At 44.8% G+C, this 23981-nt stretch overlaps 1 protein-coding gene across 19 annotated transcripts in view; it reads right to left on the bottom strand.

The window, feature by feature from the left end:
- Nucleotides 1-23981, bottom strand: part of MYT1L (myelin transcription factor 1 like) — a 406245-nt gene that overhangs the window by 271593 nt on the left and 110671 nt on the right. For all 19 annotated transcript variants that reach the window (XM_049695859.1, XM_049695858.1, XM_049695861.1 and 16 more), the window contains one exon: nt 682-795. The gene's annotated coding sequence lies outside the window, so the exon portion shown is untranslated. The remainder of the gene's footprint in view (nt 1-681; nt 796-23981) is intronic.

The following is a 23981-nucleotide window of genomic DNA, read 5'->3' as shown; positions in this document are numbered from 1 at the left end:
TGAACCTTAAGAGGCATTCCGGAGTTCTCAGAAATTACCAGTGCACCGGAATCTTCCTCTTTTTCCCCAGCAAAGTACCGTGTGTAAAATGGATCCCGCATGTGGGCATCGAGAAGATCCTACCGGCGCTTCTGAAGTCAGTTTCCTGCACACGTTCAGCGACTGAGCTTTGCAGAGGTGGGAATTGACTCACGTTACAGTCATGGAGACTCCAGCCTATGAGATTCCCCAAAAAAATGTGCTGCCCGGCAGCCATCATTTGGTATAGGCCCATCCCCAATCTCCAAGCCAGAATTGGTAAACCTTACTAACCCGTTACTTCTGTAGCAAGTGCAGATTTGGGGGCAGTGATTCAAAATGACACCTTTCCATCTGAGGGTCCACATACTCTGCACTAGGGATCCCGGGGACCCCCCAAAACACCCCGAAGGATGCAGGCGTCTTCCCTGCCCTGTATAGCTTTAGTAGCAAGAACAACATATGCATCATCTAATTTAACTGCCAATGGCTCTTTTTAGCATAAACTGTCTATTTGGAAAGGATGCACAACAGGATTTTAACACCTCCCAAAAGCCTGGAAGTACCGAGAAGCTGGGATGGGAGTAGTGACTCAGCAGCACATGGAGGGTGCAGGGAAAGGGGACCCTTGTCCTCAGCCCCTTGAGAGCAGCTGGCAGGTACCTGAACTCCGTGGCCCGGCAGGTGCTGTTTGGGTCCAATTTTGTTCCCTCAGTCGGTCCGAGTTCAGAGATGCCCACGGACGTGATTTCACCAATTCTCCTTCAGGTTCATTTTCTAAAGGACAAGATAACAACACAACAGCAGCTTGAATAACTGAGGAGGGAGATTGACAAGAACCCTCTTCTCTGTGCTCGTACATTTAAAACAAGGACTTACATTTACAAATAGTCAACTGCACACGAAGGACTATACAGGATTTTACTCAGAAATACTGATGTGAATGGCCATGAAGGACAGGTAGAAAGTGCTTTTAACTGTTGAGTTAATTTATTTTGAAATCCAAGCTATTTAACTTTTTAAAATACATGTCTAGTTTTGAAGGTAAAACTAAGTGCGCTGAATATTTAAATTGACCAATTACCACCAATTTGTAAGATTATTGTCCTCTTTAACACTTGGATGCAATTAAGAAGCAACTTAATAAGTGAGAAATACTTTAGATGTGTAACAATTTCTTGGAAATAATGTGATTTCATTGATAACAAAATGTAGTCTGTTGATGACAAGGGTGTTTCTAAATGTCAGCTTAATTTTATTTTTGTAGAACAACAACAGAAGACATTTTCTTATTTACTGTAAATTTAGAATTTATCTATCAACTTTTCTTCAAGATTTTCTGAAAGATTGTCTCAGTATTAGGAAATTCGACTGTTCTAGTTGGAAAAGAAAATACCAAGATTGTTTCAAAATAATCCTTGTTGTCAAGGATGTATTTTGGTTAAAAAGAGAAGGCTGAACCAGAATATTAGAAAGTGGAGTGAGCTGGGGGTCTCCTTGTTGAAGCTATTGTTTCTGGAGCAAACCTCCGAATTCAGACACGCTCGTTAAATCTAGTCTATGACAATAACAGCCCAAGTCTTAATGGGTAGCAGTGGAGTGTGTCAGGCAAATGAAGAGACTCTGAGGGTCTCTCACAGTATTGCCATAAATCCTCTAAAAGACACTGTCCTCTGCTTCCTGTGCAATACCTCAACACAGAGAAAATAGTCAGGGTGCTTAGCAAGTGGGATTTGAAGTGAGATAACACACAGCCTCCCATGAAATACACAGGCAGCCTATAAAACGCAACCATACAGATTTTAGTGTTTTCCCTAATAAGGATTTACCCATACAAACACATAAAAAACAGAACAATTCAGAAATATGCACATGGAGCTAAAAAGGTTTTAAAATTACCCTGAACAATCAAGTTTGAAAATTAGCATGAGAATTGGTATATTTTTGTGTGTATTAAAGTCTATTCTCATTAATTTGGAGTTACCTTGTAATATTTTAAAATATGCTTTTAATACAAATTATAATTTGTGATTTTATTTAGAGCAGCATATAGCCAATGACACTGACAAAATCTTTGAGGACAATGTGTTTTGTGGCCTTTTTCTGCCTACCAATACTCATACAACACACACATGCCCATACGCAAATACGCTCACACACATGCACACACCCCCACAAACATGCACACACACCCACAAACATACACACACATGCTAGAAGTGCAAGAAACTCTTCTCAACACCAGTGGTTCTTCTGTGTGCAGTACAATTTGTAAAGTTAACGTTTATGTGACAAAGGCGAATGCTCCCAGCCATCCTCATATCAGGCTCACACCCACACATCGTCTGGATTCAGAAATGTGTCACTAGAGGTCAGAATTCAGAGCCCCGGTCCTCCCAAGACAGAGGTGTGAGCACACACAAGTGTTCCGAATCCAGACGCTGAGTCTGGTGAAGGTGAGTGGGCTGGGTGGACATTTCCTGCTTTTGGCTTCCATTACTTTAACTTTCTGAGATCCAAACTTGCTCTCTCTGACTCCGAAAACTCAGCTTCTCTGCACTGGTGTCAAACCGAATCTCGGAAACAGAGTTTTGGGTAAAGTAGAAAAGAACAGCTTTATTGCTTTGCCAGGCAAAGGGGGACACAGTGGACTCCTCCCAGTGAAAACTATGTGTCCCAACCAGGGAAGACTTGATGAGGACTTTTATAGCGATGGTTCAAGGATGGGGTTGCTGATACGATTAGGGTGTGCGCAGGGTCTGTACTCCTCTAATCTGGTCTCAGGTGATCTTCTTGATAGGTTTCTCTGGTTCCGTTAATGTAGCCTCAGGCAGTCCTTCTCTGCTATGAAGAATGCTGACATCTTAAAGAGCTTAAAGACAGTGTACAGTGTATCACTGGAGGGGGGACCAGCAGACCCTGCCCCAAGGCTGCACTATCGTTTCCTGGCTGCCCCTCCCTTGTCTTCGCATCCCCTCCCTTCCTGGATTAGCAACTGTTTACACCAGCCCTTTGGGACTCAGGGATGGTCATGTAGGCTGGAGTGGAACAGAAAGGCTCCCATGCCCAGGAGCCCCGCAGGGTCCTGCTCGGTCTCATCTCCATCAGATCCTTCTAAGGCAATTCCATATAGATTTGACATTATTGATTTTGAAATCATAATATAATGGTTTAAAAATAGAATGTTCTTTTCATGAAATACCAGTAAATACATGCATTATCACTAGATTAGCCAGACCCATCATAGCTATCACTGGTGTGAACATCTGTGGGGTCGTGTACCTCCCTGAAGTTCAGGTTCTCTGACAATAATAGGGCTGCTAAAAATGTAAGGTATTTCCTCTTGCTCCAAAATACTACGGTCCCCAGTCCCTTTCCATGGCCCTTGACGTGAACTCCTGGCCAGGGAACCGTCTACATGGGAAGGGTGCTCCTCCTGCCTTGTGAGCTCACTCAGCTCTCGCCTCTGTTTGTTTACACAGCAGATGCACGTTTACAGCTTTGAATGGCACCTAAGTGACACTAGGAATTACTCTGCAAATGCCTTTCTGCCCAGAAGTGCTCCCAGAGCGAGCAGGACACGGCTGACGGCAGGAGAGCGTCAGCCTGCTCTGCCTTCTGCCCGGCCGGCCCCGTGACCTTCTCAGCAGGTGTCACACACGGAGTTGGGGACATCCACGTCCCTGCCGCAGTTGCTTTCCTGAGGATCTGACTGTGAAAGGGACTTTTTTTTTTAAACATCTTTATTGGAGTATAATTGCTTTACAATGTTTGTTTCTACTGTATAACAAAGTGAATCAGTTATACATATACATATATCCCCATATCCCCTCCCTCTTGCGTCTCCCTCTCACCCTCCCTACCCCACCCCTCTAGGTGGTCACAAAGCACGGAGCTGATCTCCCTGTGCTATGCGGCTGCTTCCCACTAGCTATCTATTTTACATTTGGTAGTGTATATATGTCCATGCCACTCTCTCACTTCATCCCAGCTTACCCTTCCCCCTCCCTGTGTCCTCCCTGTGTCCCCCGAGTCCATTCTCTACATCTGCATCTTTGTTCCTCTCCTGCCCCTAGGTTCTTCAGAGCCATTTTTTTTTATTCCATATATGTGTGTTATCATACGGTATTTGTTTTTCTCTTTCTGACTTACTTCACTCTGTATGACAGACTCTAGGTCCAACACCTCACTACAAATAACTCAGTTTCGTTCCTTTTTATGGCTGAGTAATATTCCATTGTGTATATGTGCCACATCTTCTTTATCCATTCACCTGTCGATGGACACTTAGGTTGCTTCCATCTCCTGGCTATTGTAAATAGAGCTGCAATGAACACTGTGGTACATGACTCTTTTTGAATTGTGGTTTTCTCAGGGTATATGCCCAGGAGTGGGATTGCTGGGTCATATGGTAGTTCTATTTGTAGTTTTTTAAGGAAACTCCATACTGTTCTCCACAGTGGCTGTATCAATTTACATTCCCACCAACAGTGCAAGAGGGTTCCCTTTTCTCCACACCCTCTCCAGCATTTATAGTTTGTAGATTTTTTGATGATGACCATTCTGACTGGTGTGAGGTGATACCTCACTGTAGTTTTCATTTGCATTTCTCTAATGATTAGTGATGTTGAGCATCTAAACGGACATTTTGATGAACTAAGTTCTGCTCAGATGACACAGGCATGTACCTCCCTGGCACTCTGAGTCACGACTGTGCGATTATCTACCAGCAGAAATGTTTCTTGCCTTTTTTCTCTCTCTAAAAGTTCTATGTGAGATTGGTTAAAAAGTGAGGTACATGTTTTGACAGGGCCTCTTCCTCAGAGTTACAACACTGAGTAATAAGAGCCAGACAACCCCTCCTCGGCACAGTTAGAAGAAAATCCTCCTCAGGGAACTGACTCGGAGACTCGGGAAGGAATCCGAAGGTCCTGACCAGACTCCGCTGCTCTCCTGGGACCCCGATCGGGGCTGGCTGAGCGAGAAGGCCTCTCTCTAAGTCTTCTGTGTAGTTCATTGGGCACCTCGGGGATGTGTGGTGGTCAAAAGAGTAGAGTGTGTCTCAGCCGCCATGTTGGGTGCGGCCCCGGCCCTGGTGCCCTCGCCAGCTCTGCACATGCGTCTCGTCTGTAACTGTTAGTAGAAGCCAGATCCCATTGCTCAGCGATCAGGTGAAGATGAACCATTGCTTGTATGTGGTGGGTTCTCGGTCACTCTCTCCTGCTTGAATAGAGGGCTTGTTTCCCTCTGTGCCAAATTAAAGATATTTCAGTAAACTCCTCCCTTGAGTACATTCTTCCTTCTAGAATATGCTCGTGAGGGGATAACTCACCTCCTGGATGGCTATGAAATTCATGTCTACTTCTGGTTTTACAGAGAAAAGAAAAAGGATCATTTTCAGAAGAGCAGAGACGATAAGGTTGATAAGGAAGAGTTAACCATGAGTGAGGGAATCTTAGGAAGAAATGACAGGAAATCAGAAGGATGGATGCAGTTTTGAAATCATCCTTCTCTTCATTTTGAAATGCATACATCCCTCTTCTTTGTGTGTTCTGAATTGAACCTATCACATATTTGCCTGGTGACTTCTATTACTTAGATGGTTGGGACATATTTTTGACAATTAAGAAGGTCAACTCCCCCTTCCACATCTGGGCTTTCTGACCTCTGTATTTCTCTCAGATCACCTGGGTAATATCACTCCTCAGAACATGACCTTCATCTAAAGCTCTCAGCAAGAGGCTGTTGCTTTCAGCATGTTTACTAACGACATAAAAGGATTCCAGTAAATGCAATTTGGAGCCTTTATGGATAAAAACGTCACATGCATGATCAAGTCTCCAGCTACCCTCCAATCACTAGGTGTTCCCAGGCTTGGACCACCATCTAAAGCAAGCATTTCATTGGTTCTCAAAACAAACACTGGAAAGGAAGTTCACATTTCCCACTGTGGTCTTTTAGGGGAAGCTAGCGAACCCCCAACCAAGAGGACAGGAGTTAGAGGCTGTGGCTTGCCCATGGTGACAGGCAGGGGTAGCAGGCTCTGCAGGCTTGCAAGGAACTGGGCAGTGATGATACATCCAGCAACTCCAACTCCTAGCAGCCGCCACGCATGTTTAATCGCACATGTGCATGCAGCAGTTCAATGCCATATCGTGTATAATGAGAAATGGAAAACCGTCAGTGGTGGACCCGTCAGATTACCATCACAAACGATCTAGGGCTGGCCTGTATGCCTTGACAAGGCACAGTCACCGAGAGGTAGAAGTGAAAACTGCAGAGTAGCAGAAACAGCTAATCCCATCTATGTACAACAATGCAAATCCAAACCTAATAATACATTGTACATTTACAAGTGTACATATGTAAATGCACAGGAAAATGTGTGGCATGGGTATAGACCCAATGGGTAACAGTGATTATCTTTGGAAAAACAAGTGAGATTTTGAGGACTAAGAAGGACTTCCACTTTTTAAGTTAAATAATTCCAATTGCTTTATGTTTTATTGCCAAAGCGAATTGATATAACATCTTATGCAGCAGCAACAAAAAGTATGGAAAAAAAATATGATGATCGTTTTGTAGATCTATTACAATTGCTATAAAGAATGATTAGTAGGGGCTTCCCTGCTGACGTAGTGGTTAAGAATCCACCTGCCAGTGCAGTTGAGCCCTGGTCCGGGAATATCCCACATGCAGCGGAGCAACTAAGCCTGTGCACCACAACTACTGAACCTGCGCTCTAGAGCCTGTGAGCCACAACTACTGAAGCCTATGTGCCACAACTACTGAAGCCCGTGCACCTAGAGCCCATGCTCCACAGCAAGAGAAGCCACCGCAAGGAGAAGCCCACGCACCGCAATGAAGAGTAGCTCCCACTCGCCTCAACTAGAGAAAGTCTGTGGGCAGCAATGAAGACCCAACACAGCCAAAAATTAATTAATTAACAAAAAAGAATGATTAGTAAATTCAGGTTAAAAAATTATGCTTCCAAAGTCATATGATAATTACAAGCAACTTGAACTCTCCAAAAACCCAAACATTCATCGCTTCACAGCCTATTTGTAACCGGTTCTGGGATCTGCTGACTGTTTACACACCAAGAAACAATGCTACAAGGAAATCACATTTAGACCCAATTAGATCATTCTACCTCATTAAAAAAATTCTTCCTGATTAAGCAAAATAATATAGAAAAGCAATTAAACATGGAGGCAATTAAAACAAAGGCCAATCAGGGCTGGGAAGGAGGGGGCTGCTTTGACCCCGGCGCCCAGCTCCCAGCAGCTGAGCCAGCAGTGGGCACGTGGGGCCCTGGTAAGGGCAGGTCAGCTGTGAGCCTGTGGCCACCCGTGGATAGGGGGGATCGATCACCAAAGGCACAACCCCAGCAATGAACACAGCAAGGCAGAACAACGGCTCTTGGCCTCGCTGGACACAGAACCAGACGTAGCCTTGATGACCACTTAAGCCCCTCGATTTTCAGACGTGGGAATAGGCAGGGGGTCCAGGACCAGGCCCGGGTGGACTGTTCCCAGACTCCCAACTACATGAAAATCATCTTAGAGAAATCTAAGAATGTGTTTCTGGTAATCTCATCAACAATAACGCCAAGCTTTAGTCTTCAGGGCACCCGACAACCACTCCTGTGGCAGGGACAGAGTGGGGACCAGCACAGCCACAGAGAAGCATTCTCGATTCCGCGATTCACATCTTACAGCATCGCCCCTCTGGGGTCTCAGGGAGTGAATTTAGGACACTAGGATTGACCTTTCACGTGCACACCCCTGCAGGATTGGACGCCAGGGTGGTTACATCCATCCCTTAAGACTTTCAGGCTCTGCCCTCTGCCTGCCTGTGAAACAAGAGGTGTGTACTAATCAAAGCTCCCCAAGAGGCAACGCCCAGGTAAATCCCAGCCAGAGGACCCAGAGACATCTGTAAGGCCAACTGGCCCGAGGCAGCGGAACACAATCAGATTCACAGGTTGCATCAGACCGAAACTCTCCGGACCACCCAGTTCCAGGAACTGACCTGGGGACTTTGAACCCAGCCCAGCCTTCCCGCCTTTCGAGGGGCGGGACTAACGGTCCCCCAGGATACCCGAAAAGACCACCAAATAAGGAATACCCTGCGCCCTCCCGGATTCACCACACCCCTTTCCCTTCTTCCCCTATAAAATCTTGCCCAACCCTCGCCAGGGCGCGACTTCTGTGGCCCCCTTTCTCTCGGACCAGTGCACCTCGCCCGGGAGTGCTCCCTAATAAAGCTCACTTGAAGCTTTCCTCTGTTTCGCGGTGCCGTTTGTTAAGATCCGACCTTACATCAACCCGCGTTCCTTTCTCCCCTGAGAACCTCTTTGGTCCAGGTCCCAATTACACCTTAGCCGAGTTCCTGTCACCTCCCCCACCTGCCACCCTCCCCCCGCCCCCGTCTTTCTCCCCTTCCTCCACCCACATGCAAATAACCTTTAAACTATTGTATCTATTACATCATACCACTGCTCAACAGTAAATCAACTCAATCCCATTAACAGCTATTATTATCGTTATAACATCTTACACACGTATCCTAATCCAAAGTTAAAAGGATTTCATATACACACTCGTGAATCATGGCCGTTTTACAGGTGAGACAAGTGAAGTTCAGAGAGCACTGCGTCAGTCTGTGAGAGCTGGAACCAATCACACCGGAGGCTTCAGCCTGCCCTCTGGGGCTTGTGAGGCTCTGTTACAAATTATCTCAGGTCTTAAGTCTCACTCCTGCTCAATGTGACCTTTAGCTTTAGACATTTTATTTTCTCACTGTCCCTTGAACACAAAGGGTACTTTCTCACTTCGGTTCACACCATTCTCTCCCTCTATTTAAATATCAAAGATTTCTCAAGCCTCATGTCTAAACCCACCATTTCTCTGTTCAGACTCCCAAGGTCACTCCAGCCCTCAGCAGGAGGTCATTATCCTCTGGGGATGGACACGGCCACCCTCCAGCCAATCATCATGGGTCCTGGAACATGAACATTGGTGATGTTTACATTTCACCCGACGTCACTGGTGACTCTTCCTTGTTTTCTTGCTTTGGCTGTAGCTGCTGTTGTTACTATTATAAAAGATGGTAAGTTTCTTGAAGGCAAGGATTGTGTTTATTCATCTTTGTCTCACCGGGTGTCAGAAGAGAGGGGATTTGTTAAGTGAATGGATTTTAATAACAATAGTGATAAGCAGACGAGTCCCTTGGGAACACGGATGACGGTTCCTATTCTGTGAACTCCTCATGTTATCACATATTATGTACTCCTAAATAGTTACTGATCAGTTGGAAAAATATAAGTCATTTGTCTTCATCTGTTTGAGCTGCTGTAACAAAATAACACAGATTGGGTGGCTTATAAGCAACAGAAATTTATTTCTGACAGTTCTGGAAGCTGGAAGTCTGAGATCAGGGGGCCAGCCTGGTTGAGTGAGGGACTCCTTTGACTTGCAGACTTTCCCTGTGTATTCACAAGGCAGAAGGGGTGAGGGAGCTCTCTGCGGTCTCTTTAGAAGGGCACTAATCCCATTATAGAGGCTCCACCCTCACTACCTAATCACCTCCCAGAGACCCCACCTTCTGATACCATCACTCTGGGGGTTAGGATTTCAACATGTGAATCTGAGGGGACACAGACATTCAAAACATAGCGTCATCTTTCAAAATAAAGCCAATAGGCTGCATCATGAAAGACAAGGATGGAGCAGACCAGTTTGAAGTGCGTCTGTCGCGGAGTGACTCCCTGTGGCAGGGAGATGCCTTGTTGCAGGTGTGCGCACACTCACCAGAGTCCTTTTCACCCCTGCTGTGTCCGAGATGCCGCAACTCTAGGGATTGAATCGTGCCATTAACTGCTCACTGAACTCAACAGAGTGTGCAGGGGAACCGGGGTAGAAGCCAGAATTGCAGCAGAAAGCCCCCGTTTTAGGGTGCATACAGATTACTGTCTGTCATGGGCTGCGATTGTAGTGTGAACTCAAATATGTCACTGGTTCAACTTAAACCAATGCCATGCGTTCTGACTGGAAACTCTAACCCTGAGGGGCATGGGCACATGTGGAGGAGTGCTCGGGATTGGGTGATGCTCGCTGGTCCCCGAAACTCACAGCCATTCATCCAGGGGGCTGGGGAAGGTGCAGACTGAGAAATCCGGTTCCTCTGTGTCAGCACATCCTCCAAAGGGTGGCTTCCCCAGTGACAGAAGGAGACCTTTCCTGGGAAAGCATTGTCATGCTAATTATTTCATTTGATCCTCAAGACAATCATGAGAATAGGGTAAAGGAGATATCATTAGCTCTATTTTTAGAGAGAAACTGATTTTCAGAATGGTGACTTGCCCGAGACCACAAGCTGGGACTTGGTCTCCACATTCCTGACTGAACATTTACGGAACCCCAGGCTTTTAATCTTCTCTGAGACTGTTTGTGACTCACTTCCAGAGGGACATTTACTATATCCCCGAATCTGACTCTGGCAAACCTTGGGAACCACGACTAAGAAGAGGAGGAATTGGGGGGTGTTTTGTGCCAGGTGGAGAAGACACGCCTGGACACATCTGCCTCGGGGATGGGATTCCAGGAGTTTAGGAAGAGCCTTCACTCCAGCTGGTTAAAGCAGTACCCACACCAGCCCCAGGCCCCAGCACTATAAACCCCTTCCCTTGAGCATTAATTTCTTTTAAAAATTCGCCTTTATAAAGTGCAAGTTGTCGTGATAAAGATAATACTTTAAGTCACCATTGGTTCATTTTTCATGCATCAGGGAGGATAGCAGGGTTGCTGTGGGTCAGCCATCTATCTTCTGTCTCTCAGTCTCTCTCTCTCTTTTACACACACACATGCGTGCACGTGCGCGTGCACACACACACACACACACACACACACACTAGGTCTGAATCTCTCTCTTTCCACAAAGGAGAACCCCAGAGCACAATGACAAGGATTTGGTACAAAATTTAGGGAGAACTGGAGACTGAACAGCATGTGGTTGTCCAGATTTACCAAAGCACAACGTCATGGTGTGATCAATACTTTGCAGCTACCTGGAGAGGCGGGCTCTGCTCAGCACTTGGCTCCGGTCTGTGTGGAAAGCTCCTAGGATCAGGGGGGAGGGGGCTGGCTTGGGAATCCCTGGCTGTGGACCGAAGTGCCAAGGAAGAGCAGCCCAGCAGCAGCTGAGCCAGCGCAGCCGGAGCTGAGACAGACGAGGAGATGGAGAGTCGGGGCCACGAGGAGGGCGCAAACACAGGTGATTACGTTCTAATCAGAAATGTCACGGTGGAGCCGTGCACAGGGTGCTCGGGTCACCCAAGAGGACCCAGCTCTGCCGTGGGGGCTCTCGGAAGAGCGCAGGACTGAGCTTCAGGTGGTTCCTACACTCCTGAGACATGGAGCAGAGGAAACTTCTGCGGGGAGGAAACAGTAGGTACCAAAGTGTGGAGTGATGAGAGAGAATGAGAATGATGTGTTTGGAGAGAGGGTTCTGAGGGTCCTGAGGACGCAGGGCACCATCACAGTGTTCATTGGGGGTGGGGGGTGGGTGATAGGAGCAGGCTCATGTCTTAGATGAGAGCTGTGGGAACAGAGTTCAGGGGGAGAGGTGGGCGAAGCACCTGTGAGGAGACGCGGGGATGGGGCGGCAGCGGTGGAGAGGGCAGCCCAGGCAGCCTCGCAGGGAGGTGGGGGCCAGGTGCCCAGCCGTCCACCCTGTGACCTGGGAGGGCCCTGGTGGGCCGCGTGCACCCAGCCCACGACACCTGCACAAAAGGCTCGCTGGATTTCCAGGTATCACAGGTTTCGTAAGCTTGCTTTGTTTTCACAGCTCTAGCAGCATAAAACAGAAAAAGCCTCTAGTTCACAGAGCTCAGAAGTGAGTAATATCTTGGGTTTTTGAAATCACATTGTACTGGTGGCCCTATGAGTTTATGACTAGCTGTAGCTGTTTGTAAAATTATCAACATACGGCAGTTCAAAATTCTCGATTTACTTTCTTGCAGAATATATACTAGAAAAAATAGTTTGGAAAGAGTTAAAATCTATAGAAAAAGGTAAAAGGTAAACATTCCTTTTTGATAAATTTTAATTCTGAAATGTCTATGGATATTAGGTCTTTGTTGAATGATTTCACCTCTTCGGTAAGAAGAAAGGAAGAAAAAGAGAAGGAAATAAGGCAATAAAAAGGGAAGGAAGGAAGGAGAGAGGGATGGAAGGAAGGAAATGATGAGAACAAGATAGATCAAGGTAAGATTGTTCACATTTTCAAAATTTGGGAAACACTGTGAATATCTACCTATAGGAGAATCACTAATAAATCATAATGTTGTGATATTATCCAATATTTAATTACTAATAATGGCAAATAAAGCGATAGGTATATTTTCAGTGTAAATGCATGTAGGTGGTCAAACGAAATGGTGAATGGAAAGTAGAATGAAACCGCAGGCATCTGCACAAGCAGATGAAATGAAAGAGCCCAGCGTTGCCAACAAGGGGCAGAGGGAACAGGGGAAGAAGCACCTGGGCTTCCACCTCGCTGATGTCGGTTTTTATGCAAAGACACATTTTAAATGTATACATATTAAAACAGAGAGTTTAGGTGGCAACGTAGTATGTTCAAAACTTTAAAAAATTTGAGATTGCTTCACAGGACAATTTTATAAGAAAGAAATCTCCAGACACCCCAGTTTGCCCAATCGTTGCATCTAGACCCAGGCACACCTCCAGGCAGTGAGACGGCGGGGTTGGGGGGCTCCTGGTTGTGCCCACACCCCACCTCGCAGACGTGACCCCCGCTGGGGCCAGGCCGCTCAGCAGGTCCTGCAGGACTTCCTCAGCTGCGGGGTGGTAGAGACATTGGGTTCTCTTTCTGTGAAGATGCAGCGGCTCCCCCTTTGCTGTAATCACAGGTTTGGTGGCTTGACGCCGACAGCAACACCTTGCCAGCAGCCCCTGCACCTGAGCTTCACGCAATGCCAGGGGACCCTGTGGGAGACGGCTCAGCTCAGGGCTGCCGCGCAAGGCTCTAGAGGGGGACACGCTGGGTCACAGCCCACCTGCCACTACCCGCTGACTTTGCGTTTGGTCATCTGTGAAGTGGGAATGGTGTTAGCAACTGTATCTACCAGGAAGTCCCTGCCACGCTGTCAGCTCCCATCCGCTGTCAGCAGCAGTCTCAGACGCATCCAGTGACCATTTTCTACCCCGCTCTGTCTCAGTCAGCTCAGGTTGCTGTAACAGGAATACCACAGAGGGCTAAAGGGCTGAGCGTCGGTGCACCTGCACCCCGGGAGAGCAGGAGAAAGCAAGGCTCCTGTGTCTTTACCAGGGTGCTTATCCCTCCATGCAGCCTCCAGCATCATGACTCAGTCGCCCCCCAAAGACCCGTCTTCAAATGCTATCACATTGGGGGTTAGGGTTCAATAGATGAATTTGGGGGGGACACAAACATTCAGGCCATAGCAGTGCCTAATGAGCGTTTCACTCATGTGGCTCCTTATAAAAGGTATGACCTTTAAAAAATAATAATGGCAAAGGGATTGAAGGTAAGTGGGGATCAGGGCATTTTTAGCATACAGAGTTTATACAATATTTGTGTATTATTTAATTAAAATTTACTGGTTAGTCAGTACTTTATGCTTTGTTTTTACTTCCGTGTATTTATTTTAAAGGCTCTATAAAACGTGAATGACTCAGGATAAAGTGTATTATGTGAAAAGAAATATATTCACCTGATTGGTGCCCACATGTGGGAGGGATGAACCCAAGCCTTCCTGAATTCCACATTCCTTACTAGTGAGGAATTTTTCATGATCCTTTGAAGCCACGGTAGCGTGAACCAGGCCAAAGAAATACGGATCATGATGGACAGAAATGGGCCAAATCCCACAAGCCTGTTTTAGAATTAGGCTCACAGCTTATGTCCCATCACACCTGTGACAGGCATACAGCACAGACGGCCGGCAGACAACAGCACCTGCAGAGTCTGGACCAGCCATTGCCGGCCCTGCTCCCTGTGCTCCATCCCAGTCAGCGAAGGTGCTCAGGTAGCTCCCGGTTTCTAAACCTGTTAGCATCTCACATGACATTTCTATAAATATCACAGAATCGAAATCTATAGTAAATGGATGGCTACAAAATTCTACAGTAAACAACTAAACTCTTACATTCCACTTCTGAGATATTGTAAAATCCGAGTTACATGTTAGTATCAGTGTCTTTCGTGTAAACTGACCTCCACCTTGCTCTTTTTTTTTTTTTTTTGCGGTACGCGGGCCTCTCACTGTTGTGGCCCCTCCCATGGCGGAGCACAGGCTCCGGACGCGCAGGCTCAGCGGCCATGGCTCACGGGCTCAGTCGCTCCGCGGCACGTGGGATCCTCCCGGACCGGGGCGCGAACCCGTGTCCCCTGCATCAGCAGGCGGACTCTCAAGCACTGCACCACCAGGGGAGCCCACCTTGCTCTTTATTAGCTGATTAAAAAGATCTATACTCAAAGGAAGCCAAGCCTACCTATAGCAATGAACTTCCCACCAAAACAACTTAGGAAAACAGCCATTCTGCCCACATTTTAATATTTAGATGGTTTTGTTAAAACAGTTAGAAACTACTCTGAGGGGGGAAAAAGGCAGGTGCTAGTAAAGTGATTTGCTTCATTCTTCTACCAACTTATAGGTAAAAATCCAATAGAAAAAAACCCCACGAAAGTAACCAACCTTAGTAACTCTCATGTGAAACAGAACGGAAGAAGTAACCACAGGAGCAAGTTTGTTGGATACATCGGTAAACGTAAAGCATAACTGGGCCTGAGACCATACTGCTTCACCAAGGAGCATTAACCTGACCCCAGCCAGGTCAGGATTCTGTAATGGATGTGTGTGCACCTGCTTTGGAGCCATTGAGACTCAGAGGGTGGGAGGGAAGGGCGGGGATGGGGAATTGGCTCTGAGGCGTCTTGTGACCACATTCTTCTAGTTCCTCTTAGAATAAACGTCCCCGAGCAGGGATCTCAGCGGGTCTGCCTCTCCACCCTTTTCTACACATCAGTCCCTGCTCCGTGGACCTGTCCTCCACGCACTGGTATGGAAGCAGGAACGGATGTTTCCAGTCACAACTGTAACATCAGACTGCATTCTGGTATGTTAACCTTCTATTTGTAAATAAGTCTGTGAAAATTCTTGTCTTATTGCAAATATTTTAGAAGTCCATTTGTATAATAAAACCCAATGAAAAACATAGACATTTTGAGCCAATTTGTATAAAGTGAAAAGCATCAAAAACATGACAACCAGGTTGCACTCTCATACACTTAAAGTTTCTTTCTGTGGTGACAAGAATTAAAAGTGAGGCCAGGTAAGTGACCCATCCAAGGCCACACAGTGGGGTCTGACCCAGATCTCAGGATGTGAGGTCCCTTCCACCATCTGCTCAGTGAGTCCGTAGTGGTGTGTAAACAGCAGAAGTGAGCCATCGGGCTGACTGTCTCTGTGTGATGACAGCAGCAGTGATGGACTGTTAGTCCAGCAGGTATGATGCGTGTACAGGAAGACTCTATATAGTACCTGGGACAGTCATCACCCTGCCATGGGGACACAGGTGATGTTGGGGTCTCTCAGCATTTGGAAGACGTGGTCCTGGTTCTGACTCTGTTCCTTGGGAACTTGATGAACTTGGGCAAATATTCCAGTCTGTGGACAATACTGTTCATGCTTAACGCTAAGTTCAATGAGACCATCACTATGGCCCTTACCAGCCCTAAATGTTTGAAGGCTGTGATTAAAACATTCCTTTCAATAGTGAGTTCTAACATGCGTAACGGCATTTGATTAAGATAAACTTACGCACACATTTTAAGCAATGCACTTTAAAGACAAAATAAAGTATATCATCTCCTGACTGAAAAGCCTCTTCTTTATTTTTATTTGCTTCCGATCCCCCTCTTTTGAGAAACAGAGAATAAAGAATTTTTTAAAAGGTGCTGCCCAGACTTGGCCTTAGCGAACCTAAAGAGGGAATTCATAATCACAAGATCCGGCCTTTTTTTGGACTGCAGACAGAAGGTAGAACAGGTTGCAGGCACTAGTCTTTCATGTAAAAGCAAATGTCAAAGGAAAAGCTCTGATATTTGGTCGTGGGCTCCTGCTCTCTCACAGGCATTTCCTAAATCCACGTTTGATGAGCTTTTGCCTGGCTATCAATTCTGTCAGTTCCCTCCGGAGCCACACAGAGTGTGCTTCATGGAAATGTCATCCGCCAGGACTGCAATTACTGGCACTGCAATCACGGGCACAATGCAGAACGGGTCGAATTCAGGTGAGAGCGAGAACCGGCAATCAAGCCTGGGGACAGAGAACAAAGCCATTTTCGCTCATTTGCCGTCAACACAACCATCAGGCCTTAATTACAGGCGAGTGTGGGGCTGGCTGCTGAAAGGCTGATTATTACGCAGCTCAGCTCCAAATCAGCTCGGTATTGATGGGCTGCAGAGAGAGGACGCCAGCTTGGCCCCGTGAAAAAGAACAGGCAGAGGGGACCCGCTCTGGGAAATAAAAATAACTCAGAAGGGAGGGGGAGCCAGTACCTGAGAGCCAGCTGAAAATAAGTCCCCCAGTTGTACGGTGCAACCGGGCGCCCACCGCTCGAGTCAACACAAATGCACCTGCTCCGGTCAGAATTGTCCAGTCCCGTGATGCCCTCTGTTTATCCTCCTGAAACCCTTCTTTTCAAACAACATTCCCTAAAGGTCCTCCAAACTCAAATATACTGAGTGCATTCTTTATTTCTATTCCTGATTTTTTGTAATCAACTTGAGAGCATTCTAAAACAAGTTCCCAACTCATCCCTCTCTCTATATATATATGTAATATGTATATATTTTATAATGTATGTAATATGTATATATTTTATATGTATGTAATCTATGTAATATGTATATATTTTATATTTTATTAAATATATATATTTTTGCTTATGTCTACATTAAAATCTCAAAAGTTCAGTTCAAAATATCCTCTAGAGACTGGGATATTAACATTTAATTGCAAGCCTAATCATCTTTGAATAGAGCCTATGCATTAAAAATGAACGTACTATTTACTGGTAAGAACTGCACACACACACACACACACACACACACACACACACACACACACACGCTGCCTATATCAAGGCACTTAAATTTCTGTATTAACTAAACACAAAATGCGTTTTCTTTAGTATTACTAAAATTTCATTGTTATACTGACAGCCCCACAAGAGTATGTGACTCAGAACTCTTGTGTTTGAAGTTCTAAAAAGGTTCTGCTATTTGGTAGTGGGGTCACTTGGACATGGGTTGGGGGCCAGTCCCATCAGGCTGGGGGCTCCACACGTCCAGTTCTGCAGCCGGCCGGGGATGGAAATTGGACTTGCTCACAAGCAGGCGCACATTTCTCGGACTGGAGGATCTCACAAGCTCTATGGTGCTTAATGCCAAAGTATTCATCAAGGGAGCCTCACGTTTCCTGATCTGTTTTAAATGGCCTAGAGAATCAGCCCACCGTGTGCCTGCACTGGGTCCTGACACGACAGGAAATGACTAGTTCCTTGCATCCCCTCTCATCCCTTTTTGTCCAGACTTTCATTCTCCCAGGATCTGGGGCAGTCAGATGCTCATTTCTCCTATCTTCTTGCTTATGGGGGATGGTGGGAGTTTAGGAAAACTAGAGGGAAGAAGCTTTCTTGCCAGTGAGCTGGCCAAGTGCAGGGGGGTCAGAATTCTGAGTGATGGGATTTTTGTAATCTATCTCCAAGGTAAAGTGAAAATACAAAAGCCTTATTCTGCTGGATGGACATCGGATTAATTTCCTAGTACCCTTGGTGACTGAAGACCTAGAAAGTGCAATCTCTTTGCAGATTCTTTTATGCTTGCCTAGAAGCAAACAGGTTTACTACTGGAAACTACAAGCAGAGATCAAGCTAAGCTACTGCCCCTGTGCTCCCTGCACAGTCTGGACATGAACATGAAGAGGGGCATCTTGTCACACCACAGTCAAGATATGAGGGACAAACCCTCACTTGTTCTCCAAGTCTGTCCCTCCCTCCTCCAATCTATCCTCCACCCAGTGGCAAGGCAATCTCTCTATGAATTACATTGGACTGTGCTTCTCCCCACTCAGGATCTTCAACAACTTCCTAGTGCATCACACATAGGCTTAAACCTACACTCTGTATCCTGCCTACAAGGTGTCATGAGAACTGACGCTTCTTATCTCTCTTAACTCTTGGGTTCCTTACAATGGTTGACTGTAGCAGTTATCAAAGTGGGGTTCAAAGAACGCTGGGGGGTTCCTTAGTCCCTTTCAAGGAGTTTGCCAGGTCTTCCCTCATCCAGCGATATAATCTGTGACTGGATCATCTTCATGTGCTTCAGTCAAAACAGTTTAATGCCACATGTTGACTGCAGACACAGAGGAGACTTCAGCTGTTCCTAATGGGATTGGCTAAATGTGAAACACCCCTTTTTGATAATTTTCCTTTGTTGTGGAAAATATGGTTATTTTTCATAAAATTATGTTACTTATATTAACAGGTAATGGGTTTTTTATTTTAATTTAAAAATAAATGCATTTTAAGAAGGCTCAGTTTTAATTTTTAATGTGGTAAATATGAGTCTCATAAATGAAATCTCTTTGAGAGCCTCAGAGTATGCAGAGAATAAGAGGGGCTTGGATCCAAAACCCTTGAGCAACGCTGATCTGAAGCATCAACTCCGCAGGCTGTTGCGCTTCCACACGTACTAAACTCTTCGTGCCTCAGGGCCTTTGTGCATATGCCATCTCTTCTTCCAGGAACACCCGTTCCAAGTCTAAATGTAACCCACTTCTGGGAAGGGCTTATGCCTCATTCTTTGTATCCGTGCTGCACTTTTCCTTTATTTAGGACCTCCATTTCTGTTTTTCTTGATTGGTTATTTATTCTTTCTCTTGTCTTGCGGGAAGAAAGTTCACTGAAGCCCAGGACTCATCTAACTTATTCCCTGGTGTCTTCACAGTGACCAGTGCATGGGAGGCACTCAGTGAAGATGGGAAAAGTCAGTGCACAGGTGGATGGATGAGGTGAAGGGCTGTCACATCTCAGAACAGATTTTACTACAATAAAGGTTCGGAAGCTTCGCTGTCCATATTCAACTGTGTAGTACATTCTCATTTGTCTAAGATGTTTTAAGTGAGCTCTTCCTTGGTGACTAGAGGCTGTGTCATGCCAGGGGATACTTCTGGAAACCCTGGGAGTTGGTGGAATGTTCCCTTTGGTGGTTCAGGGTGGAGGGAGGATGAACTGAGGGATCTCAAGAATCTTACGCATCTCAGGTCCATTTTAGGTCACAGACTCTAAAGAACCCAGTCATAGATAAAGAAAAAACTAGGTCAGGTCTGAGTTTGCCAAGCAGACACCATGGGCTTTTCTTTCGGATTAGGGACCCTGAGAAAATGGCAGAACCCTGTCCCTTATGAAGAAGGTGTGAGATCATTCTGTGATATACCTTTTAATCTAACTAAACAAAAGGCATGCCAACCCAAAGGTGCCTGTACTTAGTGTCATAACACAGGTTCCTCAACGTTCTGCAGAAGGTAGAAGACTCCCCCTTTTCTTGAGCAAAGAGAAGGTGCTGTGAATGGGATTCGGGGGCTGGGGGGAGTGGTGCCCACTTGCTTCAGTGCGAGGGGATTTGGGTTAGCGCCCACATCAGTGAACACATGTAAAACCAGCTGCGTACAAAGCAACGGCAGAAAAATCGAGACTCTCTGATTAGGTAGATGTGAAAGGACAGAGCCTTACTTGGCTATCGATTTCTTATCTCCCCAAATCCCATTTGCTACTTCTCATCCCTTCCAGCAGGATGGCATGGAGGAAGAATCTCCAGGATGTAGTTAAGCCCAGGTTTCATGAAGTCAGTCATTCAACATCCACTCAAGGTGCCAGAATGTTGTAGCTCAACATCCAGTATAGACCGTTAATCCATTTCCTAAATATAATATATACTGAAGTCCTTCTTTGTACCAGACACCATGCTTGTTCTTACGGACAAGATGACAGACAAAAATAGTGTCCCTGTCTGGAGAAAATTAGTCCCATTCACACCTTGTAAAAATCCGACTCTTTCTAGAGACTTTGATGTGGTGGATGCATCCTGCTGCTGGAACTGGAAGGCTTATCTTTAGGTACCAGCCCCTAGGAACTCTGCCATGATTTTCCCATAGATTTCAAATCTCTAAAATAGAAGGGCTAGACTGAATTCTCTTACATCCCAGTATTAATATATGTCAGAGGAAATGAGCTCAATGCAGGTACACTTGGAGTGTGGTCTAGCAGGAGAATATAATCCAGAATTCAATCTCCCACTCTACACTTTGTACAGCAGTTGTAAGGAGCAGTAAGGTAACACTTGGGAGCTTTCTAGGAGAATGACTCAAAATTCCAGCTTTGGCCTTTGTTTCTTTTTTCTTCATCCTTTTATCCAGATTTGCTTGTTAGTCTTAGACCTCCTGGGTGCTGGCAGTGGAGAGGTGTCTGTTGGTAGCAAGAGTGGGTGCTGATTGTAATATACTTAATCTTGACTCAGCGGCTGTCTCTGGTTTTCAGCTCTTCTCAAATGTCTCATCGTTTCTCTCTATTATGTGTCACCTGCGTTTGAATTGACTCCAGAAGAGCACAAAGTCTTGATCAAGAGTCTCCATGGTTCTCCATTGTGAAGGAAGAGCCATCCTTTGCTGTGGGAGCCCTGGGGTCTGGGACAGGGTGGCGTTTGCTGCAGCCCAGGATCAGAGCAGAGTGGACGGTGTGCCCACAGTGGGGCCCCACCCTTGAGGAGCGGAGTGCAGTTGACCTGCGAATGAGCAAGTCAAGGCTTCCAGACCTGTCAACACTAATGTGCTTGGGAATCCTGCTTTTGTAAAGTTATACCTGCCAGTTCCACCCCAAGAAGCATGTTCTCCCACTGTCATGAGGTGCTCAAGTCAGTATCTGGACTGGAAAATCATTTCATCTCTCTGGACTTTGAGGATGAAAGCAATACTTTTGCCAAAAAGTTTTGATAACTAAGAATCATAAAAATGTTGAAATGTTTGAAAACACAGTGAGATAATGCCCCCTGAATGCCAACCCCCTTGTATTGCTGCACATGGCCCATAATATCTTATATATTTTGCCTTTTTGCCTTGATGAAATGAGGCAAATGCACACAGTTTGCATGGGTATTGAAGACCAGCTTTGAACCATCTCAATTCCTGATTTTACTGAAGTGATTATCCCTAATCTAGATGCCTGAAGGAAGCAAAAGCAAATCTTTTCTGGAGGAAGATAACACAACATATAGCCTTGACATACAATTAGAATTTTAATCTACAATGTCTATCATTCAAACAAAATAAAACAAGGCATACAACAAAATAGATTTGACCAAAACCCAGGGAAAAACAAACAAACAAACAATAGAAACATTGGATAGATACATTGGAATTATCTGACATGAATTTAAATTAGCTATGATGATGATGCCTAAAGAATTTAACACAATGTTGGATTTCAGGAATAAATGAAAACTATTTAAAAATCAAGTGGAAATTTTAAAATTAAAAACTATAAAAATTAAAATTAGGGACTCAATTGATATGCCTAGATGAAAAGAAAAAAATAATGAGCTGGAAAGTAGGTCATGAGACAATATCACAATTAATGTACAGAGAGATAAAATAACATAAAATTAATAAAATAATATTTTAAAAATTAAGACTAAAAATATTCCAAACTGATGAAAGACATCAAATTCAAGAAGAATTAGAAGAATTAGAAATTCCAAATGGGATAAATACAAAGAAAACTACACCTGGGCACCTCAGAGTAAAACTGCTGGAAACCATACCAAGAAAAATAAATTAATTGCCTGTAATTACTTACAGCAAACTTCTTAACAGAAACAATTGAATTCAGAAAACAATGGAATTCTACATTAAAATGCTTAATGAAAGTAAATGCCAGTTTTGCAAAAAAAAAAAAAAACCCTTCAAAAATGAAGGTGAAGAACATTTTCAGACAAATAAACAATGAAAGATTTTGTCATTAGTAGATCCACATTAAGGAAAATACTAAAAGACTCTTTATTCAAAGGAAAATAATCTGATTGTAGCTCAGAGATGCATAAAGAATTGAAGATCAACCAAATTGTATGTATGTGGATAAATCTAAGTGATCATTGACTGTATAAAATAAAAATAATATCTTTTAGGAGCTGATGTGTTTATAAGAAAATAATTATGTGTAATTCATATTTATAAGATGTATTACTTCCCCTTTGATAACACATAAAATAGGTGGGTATAGGTGGATTAAGGGAATCATAAGGTCATTGAGTTTTTGGAAAGTGGTAAAACTACAACTGATATCAAATCTTAATAGGTCAAGAATGCATACTGTAATTTCAGAGTAACCAGTAAAGAGTAGTAAAAGAAAGTATAATTAACAAGTTAATAGAGGTAAAAAGGAGTATTATACAATACTAAATCCAAATAAATTTAAGAAGAAAGCCATGGAAATGGTGGAAAAAGTAGAAAACCACAGTAAATTGTAGGATGCTAGCAACATTAGCATACACTGAGGTGTGAAAGTACTAAATAGTAACACCAAAGATTATCAGACGGGACCAAGCACAAAACCCAGCTACGTGCTGCTCTCAAGAGCCTCACCTTAAATATATGGACGCATACAATGTATGAAGAAAGACATACGATGTGAATGCCAACTAACACAGTCTCCTATAGATTTCTGAAAACTACGGACGCTGAGGTCTAACTTTAGCTGTCATGATTTTAGGAATCTTGGCTGGGGCGTAGGTAACTGTATTATTAAAAATGCATATGATGCTCCTGATGAACAGTTAGGCTTGAGACATGGTGATCCAGTCTTACTGATGGGAAAACTGAGGCCAGAAGAGAAAGTGACTTATCAAAGTCTTTCCAACCATTATTTGTTCAGTAGTTAAGGGACAGCTGCTATGAGCTAAATGATGAATAAAGTACATTTCCTTAATTCATAATTCATAAAAAGTTGTATATACATGTAGAAATAACTATAAAACAAGACAGAAGAGGAAAAGGTCTTAGAGAATGGACAAGATAAAATGTCATCAGTTGGAGAAGTGAAAGATGGGTAATGGAAGAGGGTAAAGTTTAGTCTTCACAGAATAAGGGATTTTTAAAATCTGGATTATCAAGAAATGGGTGGGCTTGAGGCAGGCTGAGAAGCAGGGGGAAAACACAACGAGCTCTCTGCAAACAGTGTCCTCAATAACAAAGTAAACTGGGACTCTGCTTCTCATAAAATGCTCATCCTTTGCTTTGAAAAGCAAATACTCTTTTTGATTTGAGATATTTTGAAATGCCAATTTCTTAAGGTAACTGAGTTTTCAGAAAAACTGTGCCTGAAAGCAGACTGAGGGGCAGAGATGCTGACCTGGGTCCTCCACTTCTTCCCCCCACACAGCTGACCTTGCGGGAGGTGAGGTCCTGGACCAAGTCTGAGTGCTGGTTGCAGCAGAGGTGAAGCACAGCACATCCAGCCAGCGCAGGAGCATCTCCAAGGCCCTATCCCTTGGCACTTACTCCACCCGCCCTTCGGGTCAACGGAGGATGGTGGAGCCACGTGACAGAAGGAGGGCAGGACCCAGAATGACCGTGTAGGGCAGAACTCTCCCCCCAGCCAATAACGCACCTGACTTGAGCGAGAAATGCACTTGAGTGTGTCAAGCTGCTGGCGTTTCAGGCTGACTGCTCAGCAGTCATCCTCCTCTGCTACAGAGTCGCCCTCCTCCTGACCTGGTCCATTTATTCAGCTCTATTCTCTGACCCACCTGCCCTCCTCTCTCTAAAGAACTATTTCCTTTTCTCCCCTGGGAACTGCCCAGTA

This window comes from Orcinus orca, chromosome 13 (assembly GCF_937001465.1).
Source record: "Orcinus orca chromosome 13, mOrcOrc1.1, whole genome shotgun sequence".
In the NCBI taxonomy this organism is placed as follows: domain Eukaryota; kingdom Metazoa; phylum Chordata; class Mammalia; order Artiodactyla; family Delphinidae; genus Orcinus; species Orcinus orca.
Note: the sequence above shows the minus strand (reverse complement) of the source record. Positions and strands in the feature narration are given on the sequence as shown.